At 36.6% G+C, this 22,431-nt stretch overlaps 1 non-coding gene across 1 annotated transcript; it reads left to right on the top strand.

Moving 5' to 3' along the window:
* Positions 1-1,985: 1,985 nt before the first annotated feature.
* Trnac-gca (transfer RNA cysteine (anticodon GCA)) lies at positions 1,986-2,057 on the top strand. Its single transcript has one exon. It is a non-coding gene; the product is annotated as a tRNA-Cys (tRNA).
* The last annotated feature ends 20,374 nt before the right edge of the window (positions 2,058-22,431 follow it).

The raw sequence follows: 22,431 nt of genomic DNA, 5'->3' as shown, positions 1-22,431 counted from the left end.
CTTGTAAACTGAGCCTACTTGAAATAAATAAATTTTGAATTTTGAAAAAAAGAAAAGCTCAATATTTCATAGTTTATAGGATTCAAACCCAGGACCTCGTGGTCCTAAACACTCACATAATTCTAACCAATGGACCAACAAAGAAGACAAATAATATAATATGAGTATGTTCTCAATCTAAGTACTTCAAGTTGGTAAATCAACAAAGAAAATATTTCATCGGACCACCAACACAGCATTCCGACTGACTGGGCGTATCAAAGAATGATACCGTATTGTAAACTGGCTGCGTAAGAGAATATCGCTGCTCTGCATTCTATTGTAAACAAAACCTTCGATACTGCGACACGTCGACGAATAAAACAATGTCTAAGGCATACTACACGTTGCAGACAAATTCAATATCAAAAGTTTTTATGCATTTTAAATAATGTCAAACTTTACTTGTGTATACGTCAATTATAAGACGAAATAAGATGGGTGGCAGGGGCAACTGGACAATATCTGCAAGGGACCGGGAATTGTGGAAAAATTTGGAGGAGGCCTTTGTCGTAAAGGACAATCAGACATACTCTATATACGTCAATTACTTATTTTTACTTTATTATTAAAAAGATTTTTGTAATTAACCTATTCTTAGGTTGGTAAAGCAACAAAGGAACTATTTCATCGGAACTGCATGGCCTGACAAGGCGTATCAAAGAATGATAGCGCATTTTAAACTGGCTGTGTAAGATAATATCGCTGCTCTGCATTCTATTGTAAATAAAACATTCGATACTGCGACACGTCGGTTTGGTGTTTTGATTAAATGCTATAATGTTTAAAAAACAAATAAAAAAACGGCAAACACCCAACAAACAAATAAAACAAAAAATCAAGTATTTTATAAAATAATAGAAAATCATTGCTAATGACGCAGACGCACACTAACGAGAAAAGTTACAAATCCATTTCAATTCAAATACGTTGCGTTTGTAGCATTTGTGTCGGCTACCTAAGTTCTCCCAATTGTGACTGGTCTCAGTTCCCTTTGCGTCAGGCGTCACGTTTTTTAAATCACCGTCCGCTTGCGCATACAAATTGTGTTTCAACTCACAAGCTTCGGGATTAGTGGATATAAAATCCGTTTGGAGGCACCCTTACTTGAGCACTGTGCTAATTTTTAGTGCTGAGATTTGGCTTGTTAAACGGAACGTGATTTAACGTTTTACGAGAAGTTTCAATGTCAAACGTAATAGTAGGAGAGCCTGGGATGCTAAATTTGCAGTTACTAAAGCGTCATGGGGAGCGATTAGATTTGGTAGATTTGATGATAGGAAATGTAAATGGTTGTATACTTTCTTCGCTTCCAGCGGTGGGAAAATAAACTGCAGACTTTTAAAGGCAATTTTGATTACTTCGGCTTACTGGAATTATCAGAAAATATTAGCGGTTATTTTTGAGATTATTTCCATCAAAATTAGTAAAAAATTAACAGCGCTTGTGGCTCGGATACGTAAATATAAGGCTTTTATTTTGTAACTTTGGAACTCTCCCATTCCATTAGGTTACGCTCAAATCGTCAGATTTTCGAAATGCATACCATTATAGCGAAAAGCTTTGATCGACACATAGAGAACCTTACGCTAAGCTGGGCTGGCTGGTCGGCAAAGATTCTTGAGACGGCGCGTATTGTGAGGAGGTTCCTCACTCTGGAGCCCTGACTACCGATTGCTTGGGCACTCAAATGTCCCGCAGCGGGAGGGTTGTTTTTTCTTTTTATAATTTTTTATAGTGTTTTGTATTATATTTTGTATTTTATTAACATTGTTCAGAATTAATTAAATGAGAGAACAATAATATTATTGTCTTTTATTTACTTAGTAAGTTGACTCAACACTATTACTCAAGCGGTACGCATTTCGCCGAGTCAGTTAATTGCTTATAATTACACATAATTAGGTAATTATTTTATCTATGTAAAATTTATCAGTTTTATAAATGGGGATATAGCTCAGTGGCAGAGCAATCGACTGCAGATCGATAGGTCCCCGGTTCAAATCCGGGTGTCCCCTGAAGTTATTTTTACTTTTGCTTCATTTTTCTGTTTTGAATTAGTTCATTTGTTTTGAAACGAAAAGTAAAAATACGATGTATTTTTTTCACGCGTGTTTATTTTACGAGTATATTTGTAAGTCTTTAGTCGAATTCTAAAAGGAGTTTTAATATATTATAATAAATAATGTAAGTCCGCGTATTGTAATTTTCTCGAAATGTATCTTATCTATTTTGTTGGTGTTTTTTTTATTTAAATGCACATTTTTATGGAAACTTTTTAGTATGCTTTATATTCAAAAACTATATTCTTGCTTCTGATAGGTACTCTTATGTACTTTACAAAAATGCAGATTTATGTTCTGAATGCTGATGTGTTTCAAAAAATATGTGAGAAACAAGTGATGCTATCACTTGTTTCTCACATATTTTTTGAAAACTTATCCAACGATACCTACAACTTACAACAAATACCATATACAAACTATGGAATAGACGACAAAAATCATCCTCACTTTACATTTAGGTATTTTTTACCTACTTAAAAATTGAGGATAACTTTTACCATTTTTTTTTACCATTTTGTATACAGATATGACGAAACTATAAGGGTTTCTTGTTGACTCAGGAACCCTAAAATCAAAGTCTAGTTCCACGAAAAAAATCATCATTATGAACCCATATTTCGCTCACTGTTGAGCTCAAGTCTCCTCACAGATTGAGAGGGTGTAGGCCAAATAGTCTACCACGCTGGCCCAATGCGGATTGACAAACTTTACGCACATAAAGAATTAAGAAAATTCTTAGGTATGCAGGTTTTCTCATGATGTTTTTCCCTCACCGAGACACGTGATATTTAATTTCTTAAAATACACATAACTGGATAACTGGAGGCCCCGGACCAGGTTCGAACCTACACCTTCCGGAATCGGAGGCAGAGGTCATAACCACTAGGCTATCACAGCACTCGATAAAAAATAACATAGTAACTGTGTAAAAATCGGCCAATATATTCAACTAGTTGAACCAATGTGTGAACAAATTGAAACTAATCAATTGGCCATACGTTGTGAGTCTAGACAAATTGGGTTGTTCGAACGAAATATTTTCTATCCGGTTACGTATGTTACGGACAGCCCATTCTGCGGGTAGAATTAAAATTTACTAAGATGGTATTATTTGTACTATTTTAATGTATTATGTGGTAATAAATCTATACTATTATTATTATAAAATTTAAGTGTAATCTCTGGATCTAATAAACCGATTTTGAATTTTTTTTTACCACTAGAAAACACGTTATTTATGAGTTAAAATTAATCCCCATATTCTCACGGTATCATGAACTAGGGGTCACCCTTAGTTCATGATACCGATAATAGTATAGATTTATTACCACAAACTGCGAGGCACATCATCATCATCATATCAGCCAATGGCCGTTTACTGCAGGACATAGAGGCCATTTGTAAAAACTTCCAAACATCCGCCTGTATCCAGGGAATCCCTGCGACTTGCTGGGTGTCGTCAATCTAACTGTTGGTGGGTCGACCAACACTGCGCTTTCTAGTGTGGGGTCGCCATTCCACAACCTTGGGACTCTTGGGACCCTCGGTTAGTATTCGTGTCATATGATACCTATACATACACAGTATTATAATTTTATTCTTATGAGAGAGTCACTCTTTTTGGATCATTGGTCACCGCGGTTTCAATTTATTTTCTAAATTTTTACATATACATAGACAAAACAAGCTAAATAAAAGTTTGTAACATGAAAAAAAATAAAGAAAGAATTTGAACAAGACAATTTCGTGGTCAATACTCAATAGTAAAGTTGGCAACCGACATCGAACGTATCGCCTCCGTTGAATTGTGCATTTGTATTGGCTAGTACTCAAAATGAATATTTAGATCGCGAGTTTGCTTTGCGAGCTTCCAATATTTTGAATTTTCATGAATCTTGTGCATTTTAAAATGGAGGATTTACAATACGACACTTCTTAATGCACTTTTAATAACCTACTGGAGCACTGGATTTGCATAAATCCAACGAACCTGCTAATGTGATGTTAAGCGACAGAATGATGTATTTGAACACTTGTATTTTCTTATTTTTCCACTTGTATTTTGTTATTTTCCTTAACTGCGTTACTTCGGAATTTACGGAAGTACGTACCTATGATGTGACAGATAAACATTGACTCATTTAGTTAAAGTTCAATGACAAAATCAAATAGTATTTTCTATTTATATTCAGAATTATTTGGTGTACCTTTTTTAATCATTTATAACTATTTATAAATTACTGCAACAGCAGGTGGTCTTAGGGCTGAAGGCTAAAAGGAGGAACTAATTAAAAAAAGTCTGATTAAAAAAGGTTTCATAGTAATAGTTTTCAATGCGCACACCAAATTGTATTGTTTGCGTGCTCCTCATTCGAAATTTGAAGGTATGCCTTATATTATTACTTATGTCAGCCACTGACGATCGAGTAAGATCGGTCGCGATCGGCAGATCGTGACTAAGACACGGTCAGTTTTATTGGACATCAAGCCGTTATCGCTGCAGGCATGTGAAATCACTACACATGGAGTGGCTGACATTACGCCGTGGCAGATCTTCATGCCAAAAATAGACATCTTCCAGGCAAGCGAGTTCCACTATAGACTGAGTCTCCGCTTTTTTTTATTGAATGAGAAGTTAGCTCTTGATTTCACCTGATGTTAAGCTATGATGGAAGCGGGCTCACTAGGAAGAGTTATAAGTTTATTCCACCCATATAGCTGACGTATCGGAACGCTTAGTGGTACGGTAACGGTGTCAGTCTTTGCCGAAAGGGTGGTAATTAGCCACGGCCTACCATCAATCCAAATCTGAGCCAATTTAGAACATATAAAATCCGAAAACGCTCGTGCTGCGAATCGAACCCAAGGCTTCTCTAATGAGAACCATAGCACTAACAACTGTACCAGATGGTCGTCAAACTGTAAAAGCTTATATAAGCTCTAACCTATAAAAAAAGGATTTGTATCGGTGTAGTGATCTTCGCTATTTATTTATAAAAAAAAAATACACAAAAGAGACTGAAATACTCATACAGCAGCACAGTCTCTCATAAAATACTTAAGCTGACCTAAAATATTGAACTGGGAAGTTGGATTGAATGCCACAATCGTAGTCAGTCGGCAAATTGGCGAAGAGGCAGTCTGCATTGGTTTGCCCATATGAATTGGCTGCTATTCAATATGAATACTTTGGTTGAAGTTTTCGTTTATTACCTACAAGCTTAGGCAACCTACAAGCTAGACGAAAATAGGACCTATTGAAACCTTACAGGATGTTGTACAGAACATAATATTTATATATTTCATTATATATAAATACTAGCTGGCGCCGCGCGGTTTCACCCGCGTGTTTCCGTTCCCGTAGGAATACGGGGATAATATATAGCCTATAGCCTTTCTCGATAAATGGGCTATCTAACACTGAAATAATTTTTCAAATCGGACCAGTAGTTCCTAAGATTAGCGCGTTCAATCAAACAAACAAACTCTTCAGCTTTATAATTATAATATTAGTATAGATTATATTAACATAATATTTATATATTTCACTATACATAAATATTATGTTCACACACATTATTTAATAATAGTATATTGATGATGAAGATTGATTTCATTTTTTTTATGATGAAAGTTAATAAGGTTCTTACTAGCACTCGTCTAGGACTTCGTTTTAGGTAGAATACAGTAGTAAGACTTAGAAAATAAAAAAAAAATGCGAAAAATTATTTTATTTTCAAGAAAATACCTTGAAAAATATGCTTGTAAATAACTATGCTTGTAAATAAATAATAAATCAAATCTATAATTGTTGAAAAAATACCATATGGATAGTCATAATGATTCAAAAACCAGACATTTTCGATCAAAATATTATTATGTAACACTCTCTATATATAATAGTGGCACTTCTTGTATTTAAACAAAATAACCTAACAATAAACCCTCATTCGCACGAGAGTTTTTTTTAATGGACGTTAAAAAGCGTTCAAATATAGTATGAAATTAAATGAAGGTCTATTTTATTTTAGATAGCCCAAAATTGAAAATGCAACACTGCTCGAAGAAAACGTCGTGTGAACATATACTTGGAAATACATTTGTTGTATTAACGCTTTTTAACATCCGTTAAAAAAGCTCCCGTGCGAATGAGGGCTAAGTAAGTACCTTTATCATATTCCATATTATGTTTTCGATAGTACTCGAAAAATTCATGTATATAAATGCCCTGAATGTTTCTTCCGAAATTCCTCAGTGCCTGAAGACAAAAGTCTTCGAACAGTGCGTGTTGCCAGTGATGACCTATGGTTCCGAGACTTGGTCGCTAACTATGGGCCTCACAAGAACGCTCAGAGTCACACAGCGGGCGATGGAACAGGCTATGCTGTGCTATGGAGTATCACTGCGTGATCGAATCAGAAATGAGGAGATCCGCAGAAGAACCAAAATCACCGATATAGCTCAACGAGTTGCGAAGCTGAAGTGGCAATGGGCGGCCACATAGTTCGAAGAGCCGATGGACTTGGGGTCCCAAGATGCTGGAATGGCGACCCCGCAGTACAAAGCGCAGTGTTGGCATACATCAAGCGAGTCGCAGGGATTCGCTGGATGCAGGCGGCTCAGTATCGTGATGTTTGGAAGTCCCTACAAAAGGCCTATGTCCTGCAGTGGACGTCCATCGGCTGATATAATGATGATGATAATGATAAATGCCTACCTAATAAAAGTATTCTATAACACTGAAATTTAACGTGTTATTAACCCTGGAATTAATACATGGCCGGTGGTTGATATAGTGTTATTAACCTGTCGCGCGCCGCGGTGTCTGAAAGACCGAACAATATCGTCGATTAACGATCAGCTATTTTGTTGATAAACTCTCGATAATTTCCATTAACTAAAATGTTGGGTTTAAATTTATTTAACATTCCGTTCACGAAGGACGACGAGAAGTTTTAATGACCTCTCTAGCGCATTGGGTTATTGTCTTGGTTTTAAGTTACAACAGAAAGGTCGTCGGTTTGTTTTCCAGATCAAATTTGGAATTTTAATTTTTTAAATTAGCTCGGGTCTTGTTTAATGGCAGACTTTGGCAGTGGCCAATGACCACCCTACGGCAAAAATATACCACTAAGCAATCTAAGCTAACCGAAAGTTTTAAGGGCGACAAAGCATACAGATTATCTTGGAGAATAATTGTTGAAAATCTCTCACCTTTTTTCTTAGTCTACATACATTTAGTTGCTAAATACCACCAAGAAATCACACTTAAAATAGGCTAGTGGACACTTTTTTTAAAGAGTTTATAAAGTTCATTAACGTTCTACTAGATACTAGAAAAATATGACTCATCCACCCTATTAGGTATTCCTCCATTTTAGAGTCCTACGGCTAAGCCATAGATATTTCAATATGGGTTAGACCCACAAAAACACATTTTAACCTATAAAATCCCTCTTACTGTGCGAGGGTTGAAAATTACTAATCGTTAAAGTTACGTAACCCATTGAACGTTTTACTACTTTTGTTGCAGTTTCCAACTTAATTCCAGTTAAAGTTTAGCTGTACGTACCAGACAATGGGCGATAGAAAAAAAACTGTGGCTATTTCAAAAAGTTTAAACAAAAGACTTGAACAAGTGCATCGGGGAGCTTAGGTACAGTGTATTGAAACTCGAATGTGCCGGTTTATGTGACAGTTACCTACCTATTTTTTCAACCGACGAAAAACGAAGAGAAAGTTGACAACTCGACGTGTATATTTTTTAATAACACATTTGCTCGTAAAGTATCGCTTATTTCAACAATTTCAATATCGTAATGTATCTTATTACGTACAGGGGCCGTAATGTATTTATAATCTTTATCATCCGTCTAAAAACTAACGGTATTTTTTAAATTTTGGCAAAGTGTTTTTATGTCAGAAAAGTGCTTAACATTTTATGAATAAAATTAACTGAGATAAAATATCATAAAAAACATTTAATTTTATTCATTTAATTAATTTTGATAATAAATTAACCATAGGTTTTTTATCCGTATCAGAAACACAAAAATATTAATTTACTTTATTAGTAATACTGGCTGTGTTTAACGCATTCGCCTAAAAAAACACACGCACTTCGCTATCTGTGCAAGAATGACAAGCGTATCATAATGTCATAATACGGAAGACAGGCAAAGATCATTCATTTTGAGAAAGTGTGTTCAAAGTGTGTTTCCTCACTGTTCTTCCAAGACAAGACACAGCATAATGCCACATGGCCAAAGACGAAACCGTCCTCCGAAAATAGATCATCTAAGAACATTTTCATTTTCAAAATTTTAATACACACCCACTTACTAGCTTACCAAATGAGATAGCATGGTAGGTTTTAAAACTTCAAATCCCCATTCCAACAAAGAGATATACCAGGCTCTTTAAGAGATAATAATAATGATACTAAACTACATAAAACCTTGTAATAAAACCGCTAACGTCGATGTTAGTACAAACATTTTACACTGCGAGGGTATTGAGCCAGACTAGCATCACAATTTACAACCCCACGTAATATAAAACACTATTCATTTCTTTTGTTGCAGTTCTCGCGTGCATTCCAGTTAGAGTTTAGCTGAGCGTATCGCGCGACGGGGAAAAACCACGCCACCGCCGCAGTTTGGAAGTTTAAACAAAAGATCACAGCAAGTGTAGCGTGAACTACAGATACAGTGTATTGGGGCCCGGTGAAGTACGATCCGGTTTATGGGACAGCGCCCGATTTATATTGCGTGTGCACAAAGCCTTCGTACTTTATTAATTTTAGGATGCAAACCGTGGATTTGGATTTTGTCACATAGCATCTTCTTTTTAGAACGAAGTTTTTTTACAGCTTTTAGTTAAATGAACCGGCAGCAATTGTAGCATATCGCTGTAGCCCTATAACAAAATACTAGGGTCGCAGCAGTAGTAAAGCGTTGATATACATTTATTGGTGTGTAAGTAATTAGACAGTATTTATCTGTGTGGTCTTGAGGTTTGAAACTCTATGTCGTAGTTATAAGCTCTAGTTTAGAATATGGAAAAGTTTACAAGATCACAGCAAGTGTAACTTGAAATACAGATACAGTGTATTGGGGCTCGGTAAAGTACGATCCGGTTTATGGGACAACGCCCGATTTATATTGCGTGTGCACAAAAGCTTCGTACTTTATTAATTCTAGGATGCAAAACGTGGATGTGGATTTTGTGATATTTGTATTGGATGCGTTGTCACAAAGCATCTTTTTTTTCTTAAAACGAAGTTCTTTTACTTTACATACATTTATTTGCAGTTAACTGAACCAGTAGCAATCGTAGCGTAGCGTAACGCTCCAGCCCTCAGACAAAGCACCAGGATCGCAGAAATAATACAGCGTTTGTATACGTAATATTGTGCCAGTTTAACCCAAAAACTCACGCAAACGGAGTGTAGTAACATAATAAAGTAAGTAGTTTCCTCCTACTTAGCTAGTTTAGCTACGAGTACTAAGCATTCAGACTTATGTGTGAAAAAAATACCTACTCGGAAATAAAACGCAAAGTCACCGTAAACGTAATAGTCCACAAAATCTCATTTCCGCTTAACGTTAATAATATTTCAAAGTTTTGTTTGAAACTAATAACTCGGTAATATTAACTTGAAAACTATCGAGAGTTGTATAAAGCTTCGCAAATAGCTGGCCGTTAATCGATGATATTGTACGGTCCCACCGGCCCCGCGACTGACAGGTTAATAACATTAAATCAACTAAGTACTAACGATGTGCCCATTCGAGGGTTAATAGCGCGCCACGTTATTAACAGCTGGTTTTTCAATCGTGAAATGACCTGACTGAAAAATATAATTGATAAATATTACCACGGTTAACAGACATTTATATAGACTTGAAAGTCCTGCGTTTTTACCCGCGTAGTTGCCGTTTCCAAGAAAATATAGGGATCAAATGTGGTAATGGTGAACGAATTTTGAAAATAAACGAGTAATTTTTGAGTTAAATCGAAAAACAAACAATACAATTTTACCTTTTTTAGTTTGTAAATGTAGCATAGTAGCATTTAGTAAATGTCTCATTTTTTACATATATCTGCTAGCGTTAGCGTTTGCGTTATCTGTGTTTTGTGGTTTATATCAATTAACTAGCTAACTAACTTACCTAGTGTGCCCGTCCTCCAGTAGTAAGTCATCCAGTTTACCTTTAGGCATATCGAGACAAGTTGATAAGAAAAAGTGAGAAATAAGTAAGAGAATGTTAGGTACTCGTATATACCTGAGAATTGTCTTATTCTCTAATCGTGTCAAGTCTGTCAATCCACAATAGGCTAGCATGGTGGACTATAAGCTTAACAGGAGGAGGTGACTTGTGCTCAAAAGTGAGTCAAATATGGGTTGTTAAAAAGACTCGTATGTAGAAGAAATAAGTAAGTAAGAAATTTATATTACAGAGTAATCCATCCCTGTGCTTCATCTAGGTCTGTTAAGCCATTCTGAAGTTTTCAGTGGTGTAAGTAACTTAGCATTTTATATAAATTAGATAGTCTTCAAATCAAAACAGTGTACGTACTGTTTTCTAGCTCGACTTGACTCTTTAATTTTAAATTTCAAGTCTAGGTCGTAGCGGGCCGGGGGTCGTTCGGAGATAATAAATAGTATAATAAACAAGATTAACGACGCATAAGGAGGCACGTTTCGTGGACAGTGATGTAAATGCACATAGGCGGCGTCCTATCACACCGGATTGTAACAAGCTGTTGCAAATTTAAAATCTCGTATGCAAATTAGAAGAAGAATACTTTATTACACACGAAAATACAGAAATAAATAATTAATAATTAATTATTTATTTTATTAATAATAACATTGAAAATTAATAATTTAAAATAAGAATTAACATGCAAATTACCTTATTCATATAAGCGACAATTGAAATCTATAAACCAGACACCCCCTGACGATTGGACTTGCGAAGAAAGAGCGACGAAGAAGAAGAGAGAATACAAGACATTTGATCTTGTTTTTAAAAGTAGAAAAGACTCAAAAAGAAAGCTCTGTAAAGGAAACTGCCTACTGTAAAAAGCCCTCGATAAAAAGGTGTAGATGGAACGAGATTCTCTGCTTTTGATCTTTTGGCTTTTATAGCTTCAACAGCTACGAGTGGGTTATATGGAAGCAGAAACAGACAGAGATAATAAAAATGGCTTATTATAGTTGTAGAAGGCTATTTTGTGACATCAAAACAACACTCACCGATAAGCCAATAAAATGTATGTTTATGATAATTTTTTTCTTGGTTCTACGGTCTACGACAACGGTCTCAACTGGAGGAATGTCAACAAAGTTAATCCCACAAAACACAAGGTCCGTACGCGGTATTACTGTTAACTTCAAATATACTGTTATTTGCAGACCGTCAGTTTATATGATGTTACACACTGGTGACATAGCATCAGCTTATAAGATGTTACACATACCGGTGACATAGCATCAGCTTATGATGCTACGCACCGATGACATACCATCAGCTTATGATGTTACACACCGGTGACATACCATCAGCTTATGATGTTACATACCGGTGACACACCATCAGCTTATGATGTTACACACCGGTGACATACCATCAGCTTATGATGTTACACACCGATGACATACCATCAGCTTATGATGTTACACACCGGTGACATACCATCAGCTTATGATGTTACACACCGGTGACATACCATCAGCTTATGATGTTACACACCGGTGACATAGCATCAACTTATGATGTTACACAACTGTGACAAACCATCAGCTTATACGATGTAACACACCGGTGACATACCATCAACTTATGATGTTACATACCGGTGACACACTATCAGCTTATGATGTTACACACCGGTGACATATCATCAGCTTATTATGTTACACAGCGGTGACATAGCATCAGCTTATGATGTTACACACCGGTGTAATATCAGCGAAGTTGGTCCCACAACGCGCATGCTCCGTGTGCAGTGTTACTGTAACTTCAAATATTTATACAGACGGGGTTTGGTGCCGGCTATAAAATTTACATTTTTACAAACGTGCGGTCTCGACGCGCCATTATGTTTGTATGGTTCCAACGAAATTGTTGAAATCGTAATTGCAGATTGTATCTAACGTGAGAATATCTATTTATGTTACAGCTGAGCTGCGCAAGAGAATTTGGAAACTTATTCTGTTCCTTTTTTTTTCTTTGCTTAGTATACAGTATTTAATGGTAATTCAGAATTATATATCTACGAATGGTTCAGATGGCAGACTTGATTAGATAATCTAAAGTAAGCATAATTATATTCCTCAATATTATAGCATATTCGATAAATATATTAAAAGTTTTTTATCATATTTCTTAGATCCATATTCAAAAAAAATATATCAGCTTATAGCCATACTCGATTTGCACTGTTTAACAACAAACCAATTTAGAATAAGGGTATAAATCGGTAGTCATTTCACATCTTACAGGCTAGTTGACACTTTTTTTAAAATAGTCTTAAATTGTTCAATATCGTTCTACTAGATTCATACTTAATAAAAAATCATTATAATTTTTTGATTACATGAAAATTTTAATTTTTAAATATTTTTTGACAATACGAGTCAAAACACCTGTCGGGCATGATGGTCTACATTTGAAGTGATTCGATTGAGTAACATTATGACGTCACAAAATGCGCGACAGCGTTTGGGATATTTAAAATATAAAATGAAATAAATAAATAGTAGTAGTAGATTAAGTTAACGTTAACATTTTAAGTGGATTTAAATTGATTAACAGTTACAATACCGTCATTATTAACTTTTGACGTATTTTGCGCCATCTTTCGAGTCTACATAATATTCTTAATACAATGTATCTTTCTTTGTAAATTTTACACGGTGTCTGAATAAATAAAAACTCGCTAACGAACCGACTCCCTCGTGCGAAATGTGGACGTTATTGTTCGCTTGTAACAAACATTGCGTTACACAAAGGGAGGGTACGAATGGGAGGGGGGGTCACTTCCGTGCAATTACACAGCTTTGCACGATAAACGGATACTGCGATTATCTTATGTTACATAATTTGGCTGTTTTGCTTTTTAAAACGTTCATACAATAATTGTGTGAATGTTTTCCCACCGGCCCATACAACGTCGGCCCAGCAGGTATACCCCCTTACAAAAGTATATGAAGATGATAATATCATGTATAAATAAGTATGTTTCTTGAAAAAAAAACCTACATTTTTTTATCACTCTTCTAGGGCAAAATTTTCGTCGGTTTACCAAAGTGGCGAAATAATATTAGGAGCTGATTTTTTTAAATGCCGTGATAGCCTAGTGGATATGACAAGTGCTTGATAGCCCAGTGGATATGACCTCTGCCTCCGATACTGGAGGGTGTGAGTTCGAATCCGGTCCGGAGCATGCACCTCCAACTTTTCAGTTTTGTGCATTTTAAGAAATTAAATATCACGTGTCGTGAAATCGGTGAGGAAACCTGCATACCAGAGAATTTTCTTAATTCTCTGCGTGTGTGAAGTCTGCCAATCCGCATTGGGCCAGCGTGGTGGACTATTGGCCTATCCCCTCTCATTCTGAGAGGAGACTCGAGCTCAACAGTGAGTCGAATATGGGTTGATAATGAAATAGCTATTATAGCGTGATAATCAAGTGGATATGACCCAATGCGGATTGGCAGACTTCACGCACGATGAGTATTTAGAAAATTTCTTTACGATTTGCCGTTTGAGACGTGATATTTAATTTCTTTATAAATAAATATACTTAAACAATACACATCACTATCTAGCCCCAAAGTAAGCATAGCTTGAGAGTAGCAACGGAGTAGCTTGTGTTATGGGTGCTAAGATAGTTGATATTATAATATTAATATACTACATATAAATATATACTACATATAAATACTTATATAATGTATAAATACACACAGACACTGGAAAACACCCATGCTCATCACACAAATATTTTCCAGTTGTGGGAATCGAACCCACGGCCGTGGATGCAGAAAGCAGGGTCACTATCCACTGCGCCACGCGGCCGTCAAATGCACATAACTGAAAAGTTGGAGGTGCCCCGGAAACTACGCCCTCCGAATCGAAAACAGAGATCATATCCACTTGGCTATACGAAAATATTATGAAAAACGTTGTAGTGGTCGTTATTTATACATAATAACACTGCCGGCCTTGCAAAACGCCAGAGAAAAGTCTTTAAACTATTTAATACAGATAATCCCTGCCTTTTGAGCGGCAAACTTGAAGTTAAACTGAAAAATATTTCAGAATGCATTGTGCACAGAGGTTTGCGGTTCGGCGGCAAGGTAACCGCATTGTGACGTCACTTCTGTTTCCATTGTTAAGGTCGGAAATGACTTAACATTTTAGGCGTTTGGAAGTCGGATCGTTTTGACGTTTCCATTCATGTCGACTGTTGGACGGCTTTAAAAAAGTTGCGGCTTAGTAGGTCGTGGCCTTGTTATAATTTTCGGTAACTTACAAAATAATATTAAAAAAAACTGCGGACGCCTCGTGGTTTCGCCTTCGTAGTTTCCGTTCCGTAGGGATACGGGCATAAAATTTAGCTTATATTGTTCACAGATATTATAGCTTTCTGTTGACAAAAGAGTTTTGAAATCGATTTGTCATGTTTAGGCGTGAAAGCGTAACATACAAACAAACTAAGTCTGCGCACTCTCACTTTTCCACTTACAAGAATGAAAGTGTGGATTATACATATAATATAAGCAAATGCACTTGACTGACTAGCCAATTCTAAATCTAAACCAAATCTAAATGCCTACATCTTGAAAAACTCTATATCAAAACTTAAATTTTGTAATAAAGACTTTAAGACTATATTTATTTACAAAAAGTTTTGGAAGACAGAAACAGCGGTGCATTATTTAATTATTTAAGAAGTATTACCTTGTCTTACACTATTATGTATTCTGAGGTTGCTCTTAAAAAATATAATATTTCTCATCTTAATATATAAAATCGAAAGGTCACTTTCATTATCATAATGAAAAACGAACAAAGTAAAAGTTTGGCAGGAAAGTAGGTCATAGTAATCCGCTAAGAACGGATTTGCGAGAGGGCCGGATTAAGGAGTTTTAAAGGTGGACGAAGTCACAGGCATCCGCTAGTATAGCATACATCGCAAAACAGTAAACTCGGCATGTTATGCGCCAGACACCTCGGCGTTTGAGTAACGTTACCCAAATTACGGCGAAGTTCGGATAACTCAAGAGTAATTTATGAACACAAGTATGCTCAAAGGGTCGTATTATAGTTAGCGATATTGCGACTGCCTCCGCACCCCCGGTTAGGGGTTTAATTACCACCAGAACGCTCGCGATAACAACCCAACGTCCCGTGAAATATTTGTTACCAAAGTTTTGATATGATAGTAAATGTTCTCATTTTTAACCCCTGACGCAAAAACAGGGGTGTTATAAGTTTGACATATCTGTCTGTCAGTCTGTCTGTAGCACCATAGCTCCCTAACGGATGAAGCGATTTCAATTTAGTTTTTTCTGTGTCAAAGGTGACTTACGGGCGAGTGTTCTTAGACATGTTTGATGAAAATCGGTTGTGCCGTTTGTGGGGGTTGAAAGTGGGGAAGATCAACCGAATGTCTGCAAATATACTCGAGTCGGTTCTCAAATGAAAACGCACTGGAAGAGAATATTGATAATTTCATGACATTCGGTGGTTTTTCGAAATTTTCAATTTTATGTTATTAGTTGTGTTGCCTGTTTTTATTTACATAATACTTATAACGAGCCAGCGTGTTTCAATCAACTTAATTTTCGTTCCCTTGAGAAAATGGAAATTCAATATAGCATTTATTTCTAGCTGACAATGCAGCTCTCCATTGGTGAAAGAATTTTTAGTATCAATCCAAGCAGTATTAGAGCCACAGGTACGTTTCAAACAAACAAACAAATGAACCTTTTTTCTATAATACTGATTTAGATTAACATCGTCGTTATCATTATCATCCTTTTTTATGATTATTAAATGAGGTAAGGAAGTTCATATCGACCACACTTCTCCAATGGGGGTTGGCGGACTTAATAATATTTACTCGTAATTCTGTAACAATTGCGATCAGATGTTAAAAATAACCAAAGTCACCGACATAGCTCAACGAGTTGCTAGGCTGAAGTGGCAATAGGCGGGGTACATAGTTCGAACAGCCGATAGACGTTGGGGTCCCAGAGTGCTGGAATGGTGACCCCGCATTAGTAAGCGCAGTGTTGCTAGACCCCCACCAGGTGGACTGACGACATCAAGCGAGTCGCAGAGATTCGCTGGATGCAAGTGGATCAGTATCGTGATGTTTGGAAGTCCCTACAAAAGGCCTATGTCCTGCAGTGGACGTCCATCGGCTGATATGATGATAAGACATGGATATAATAAATCGCCGATATTCCAAGTCGAGATTGCTGTTTTAGTCAATTATTGGAATAAAAAACGATATTTTGACTTCATTTTGATTCAGAACTCGAACCGAAAACCTATATCTACTACTAATAGGTAAGCATACCAAAAAAAAAGTTACAAAGTAAAAAAAAAAGAAATCCACCCAACCCATATTGCTAGTGAGGTATTTTATAACCCTAACTGTATCAAAGCAAAGTAAAACTTTGTATCCAATTTGAAGAGCGAGTTAAAGTTAGTTTTACGAGCACTTTTTTAGTTATCAACAAGTTGAGTTTTATGTGAGCGCGTTACGTGGACTCTTTAAAATTTACTTTGTAAGTAAAAGACACTTTGACTGAGGTAACTGGAATGAATTTATCTACGAGTACCGTCAATCTTAAGTGGTGTGTATCGAACACTAGATCTTTATGATTTCTGTGATATTCGCAAACTTTGTCACATAAGAAAATTAGGCCGGCCACATACATTCTTTTCTGTATTGTTGGAAATAGTACTCGGACGGATATGACGTCGCTCTATCTCGTGTTGGCTCGTGCCGACGCTAGATGGCACGACTTGTTTCGTAAAAAATAAGGGTTTAGAGAGGGGTAGCGATCAGTTGGCGGGAATGACTTGCGATATAAGGCGCTCGTCGTCCGGTTGGCTTCAGTATAATCGTGGCGTTCGAGCCATCCACATTTCTTGTTGTGTAATTATTTATGGGTTACTTGGGATACGTGGAGAGAGTGACAAGAGTGGAAAAGGGGAGTGTTAGATATCTGTCAAAGGCGCCTTTAAACTACGCACAACGTCCACAAGTGCGTGACAAGATCATTCTCTGCCATTCTAGGATCTTATTTTGGTTACAGTTTGATTTGTTAATTAAGTTGTCCTGCGAATGTTGTGAATCATGATCGACATTAGTTTTCTTATTTCTATAGTCCACTTGTGAGTCTGCTAAAAGTATTCTTTCTTTTTGTCTTATTATCTACATGTTAACCAATATCACCTGATAGTAAGTGATGATGCAATCAAAGATGGAAGCGGGCTTGAACTTGTTAGGTATAGGATGAAATCCACACTCCTTTCGGTTTCTACTCGACCGACACGTACCGGAACGCTAAATCGCTTTACGGTACGTCCTTTTTCGGTAGGGTGGTAACTAGCCACGGCCAAAGTCTCCCATCAGCCAGAACTGGACCAATTAAGAAAATCTAAATCAGCCCAGCCGGAGATCGAACCCAGGAGTTTCGTCTTGTAAGCCCACCGCGCATACAACTGTGCCGGAGGCCGTCAATGTGAGGGTCTGGACTTTTGAAATCTACTACATCAAAATCCACGATGGTCCAAACTCCACAGTTGTCAACTTATGGTAGGAGCATTGTATGAAAAACTCCAAGCCGCTCATAGGGAATGAAGTAGCCTTATAAAAAATATAATACAGAAACATTTTATCAGTTGGAATTAACTTACTAAGTTATTTACTAAAAAAAAATAAAAGTACAACATTAAGATAAAGAGACTACATTACTACAATGGACTAAAAGCCAGCCAAGGTCTGTTGTTAAAAATTATTATCAGAAATTATCCACGCTTTCGTCGTTCATTTTAAGCCTGCAATAATTTCCACCGCATGGTTATTATCATCCCGCCCAGAGTGTACCGAGAGGCTGTGATAGTCAGACGTACTTTATTTTAGGGAGGCTAAGAATTTGTTAGCCTATGCTCTTAGGTAAATACGATAGCCAATAATGGACTTTGGATTGAGATGGCTTTTGGAGGTAGCAAGTTTCAAGGCCAGTGCTATTATGTAACGCTGTTTTTCTACTCCCATTTCGTAATCTACTTAATATAAAACCTCGAACCATATCATAAAGCTATTCATTCCTACAGGTCGTTTGATAATGTATAAATAGATATAGTTAATTTTTAAATAGTTCCATGTCATTGGCTACAAAAATTCAGGCTTCCTTATAAGATATAAGATATAAGGCCATTTTGCCCAACGTTAATTGTATAGTTATTATTTACCATGTTTCGTTAATTCTTTTATTACTTTGACTACAAGGCTAGGCCTCTCACCTTTTAAGAGAGGGATTATGGAGCTTAACCCAACACGCTCCAATGCAGGTTAGCGGGCTTAGGTTTATAATGTTACATTGGTTAACGATAATGATATCTCATGATAATGATATTAACAGAGACCGACGGGTAAACTTGCTCTCCGAGGCACGGCGCGGTTGTTGCATCACCAACTTCCTAACTCTCATATCCTCCTATCTCCTATTAATTTAACTGATAAATTTCTCAGAAGAAAAAAAAACTTACTTTTAGAATTCGAATTCAGGACGTCTGAAGACACATGGACTAGCCACTCAACCGACAAGGCTTTTTTGATACATAATATAATGAGTAATCATGTTTTAAGTCGCCAGACCGATTTTAGCAACCTTAAAGAGATTTAAAGTTATCCTTAAAAAAACCTTTAACATTGTTTTTCCGAAGGTTGCCGCGAAGCTAAGTGACTGGACTTAAATAGGACTTAGTTTTCTTCAATGAAGTTTGTCTGGATGCCGCAGGCCCTGGGTCCACAGTGTACCTAGTACGTTATGTGATAATAATTAACTGTTGTGGATGAAATTTTGGTGCATACATGTGGTCAACCTATTTTTACGTGACTTTTAGAGGGCTGTGTTTTGGGGCGTTTTTAAAAGCTTTTATTTAAAATACCCTTAGAAGCTAAAGGGGATGGTTCATTTCAGGCCAGGTCTATGTACTATATTTACAGTTTCATAGTTATTTTAAGCCTGCAATAATTTCTAGCTCTAGTTCTATGACGTTATGTTGAGAATGAAATTAGTAGAATTAGTATATCCAGTGGTAGAATCTTTACCAATAGTCAACTGATGAGTAAAAAGTGTTTGTAAACTAAGCCTATTTAAGTATAGTTTGAAATTAACTAGTTTTTACGCGACCACTAATAGAGGGTTGTGTTTTGGGGCGTTATAAAAATATTTAATTTAACTGCACTTGGTGGCTTCATAAAAACTAATCGGGGTGATCCATTTCTAGTTAGGTACGAGTACATGCACTATATCTACAGTTTCGTCGTTAATTTTAAGACAGCTTTAATTTCCACCGCACAGTTATTATCATTCCACACAATGTACCTAGCTGTTATGTGATAATTAACTGTTATGAATGAATTTTTTACGTATTTATTTTTGTAGTCGACTTCTTCTTAAACGACTAATGAAAGCCCTTTCATTAGTCGTTGTGTTTTGGGCAGTTTTAATGCATACATTTCTGTAGTCAACTATTTTTTTACATCATTATCTGCCAGTACCACTACAGAGCAGGCCTTCCTACTTAAAGGAGACGGAATATAGAGCTTAGACTCACCACACTGTTCCAATGCAGGTTGGCGGACTCGGGGTGATAATGTTCTATCGGATGTACCAGATGTTAGATAGTGATCGGGACCAGCGGCTTAATATGCTCTCCTAGGCATAGGGCTGTAACACCACTAACTTTCCAACCCCGGGCTGAGAATTATACTGAAAAATTCTTAGAAGAAAGAAGAACACTCACCACCTCAATACACTAAACCAGAATTCAAACCCAGGACCTCACGATCCGACTGACTAAAAATGACCAACTTTTTTTTAGCAGTCATATAAAAATATTTTACGCGACTGCTAAAAGAGGGTTGTGTTTTTGGTGCGTTTTTACAAGTTCTTATTAAACCTGATGACGTGCAACATATCGCATTAAAGACGGTAAATTGAAAGGCACTCGGCATAGCAGCCAAGGCAAGTATGGCAGTGCCCATAGTTTCATTTGCATCACAAAACCATATTATTATTTTTTTTATTATATAATTCAAAAAAGACCCTGGCCTATATTTAAAATTTAGATTAAACCACAAGTAGGTTTAAGATAATAATTACACAGAAAGTTTGACAAATCTGACGAGATCCGTCAAACTTTTAATGATGAAGGTATGAATTTTTCAAGAGCGGTTACTGTACAAATTTATGGATTCGTAAAATTTTAAAGGTTTTATAAACAGACGAGTTTTTTTAGGGGATGAACATTTTCATATTGAATTATCATAAATGAATAATAAGACATGGGAACCTGAATATAAATTCTTCGTTAAATCGTTTTAGAGAAATATTATTGTAGACCAATTGACCGTTAGGACTTCGGGTCACTGTAGATTGTGGAAAATTTTTGGGGTCTGAGAAGAATAAGCTACAATGAGCTACTTACGTAAGGATCTTGCACATTATTATTTACTACTGGTGCAGGATACGTACAATAGATGATGTATACTTAGTAATGACGCAGCGTACTGTACCCTTTAGAAGCAACACCATGTTACTTATGGAGCTTGTACACAACGTACGGTTTGCTACGTATTTTAAGTATGGAGCACCAGATTTTTTTTTTCAGTGTTCCTTTGCGAGAAGCCTGGATAAAAAGACCTGCGTTATTTTGTAAAAGCAGTAAGTTTGTCAATTCATATTTCTACCTATCACACTAATATTACAAAGGCGAAAGTTTGTGTGTCTGTAAGTGTGTATGTATGTTTGTTGCTCCTTTACGCGGCGGCTACTATAGCGATTTGGCTGAAATTTGGAATGATAATAGATTATACTCTGGATGATTTTTTTTTCAGTGTACCTTTGTGAAAAGCCTGGATGAAAAGACCTGCGTTATTTTGTAAAAGCTGAAAGTTTGCCAATTTATATTTCTACCTATCACACTTATATTATAAAGGCGAAAGTTTGTGTGTGTGTAAGTGTGTATGTATGTTTTTTTCTTCTTTACGCTTCGGCTAGTGAAGCGATTTGGCTGAAATTTGGAATGATAATAGATTATACTCTGGATTAACGCATAGGCTACTTTTCATTCCGGAAAAGGTCAAATTTCTATAATAGTAATAGGTAATATAATAGTGATCGTTAATGAATGTTACATTATCAGTTTAAGTCCGCCAACCTGCGTTGGAGTTGAGTGCTGGGTCTAAGCTCCATTTATCTCCTCTCTTATAAGAAGAAAAGCCTGGCTGTCAAAATATACTGATAATGATGATGACCTACAGTTCGTTTCATGTTGGGTGGTGCGGGTGACAGTTCGTTTTACTCTTGAAAGTTTGCCGCGATTCACGATGATAGTACGTATTATGAACGTCATACAGGCGACTGTCACCGTACCCATGCTATCTGACAAACGCTTTAAATAATACGGTAGGCAACTATGGATTATATACCGTGGTGATTGTAATGGTGGTTCAATGAGAATTGAGATTGACAATTAAGAAAATAGAGAAAAGACAATTATGATGAAAAATTTAAAATACCCTTATTATAGCTTGGCAAATTCATTCGTAACACTCCCGATAGTCCGCGCGAGCCGGGGGGCGTATAGCGAGGAATGAAACACCCACGACTGATGCACCTCACTTCCCCGCACGCACGATTTCAAACCAGCCCAGTCTTTTCCTCCGTCGCCCGCATATCATGGGAGTGTCATGAACGAACTTGCCAAGCTATAAGTGTCACTCTCAATTATCCAAGTACAAAACGTATTTTTTTTAATTGTATTCAAGTTTCGTTTGCCTCTAATTACACCGACAACCATGCTGTTTATACCGAAACATACCAATACTGCTTGGCCGCAGATATAACCAAGGCTGTAGTACTTTGGACTACCTCTACTATTACATAGGAGAGTTGGCAAAAAGTTGGCCATCACGTTGGCTAGTACGATAACCAATACGCTATTTAGATTGGCCAACATAGTGGCAAATATTTTGTTTGTTTCAAAACACCGTACTG

This window comes from Bicyclus anynana, chromosome 20, assembly GCF_947172395.1.
Source record: "Bicyclus anynana chromosome 20, ilBicAnyn1.1, whole genome shotgun sequence".
NCBI lineage: Eukaryota > Metazoa > Arthropoda > Insecta > Lepidoptera > Nymphalidae > Bicyclus > Bicyclus anynana.
This window is presented reverse-complemented; position numbering and strand designations above follow the sequence as displayed.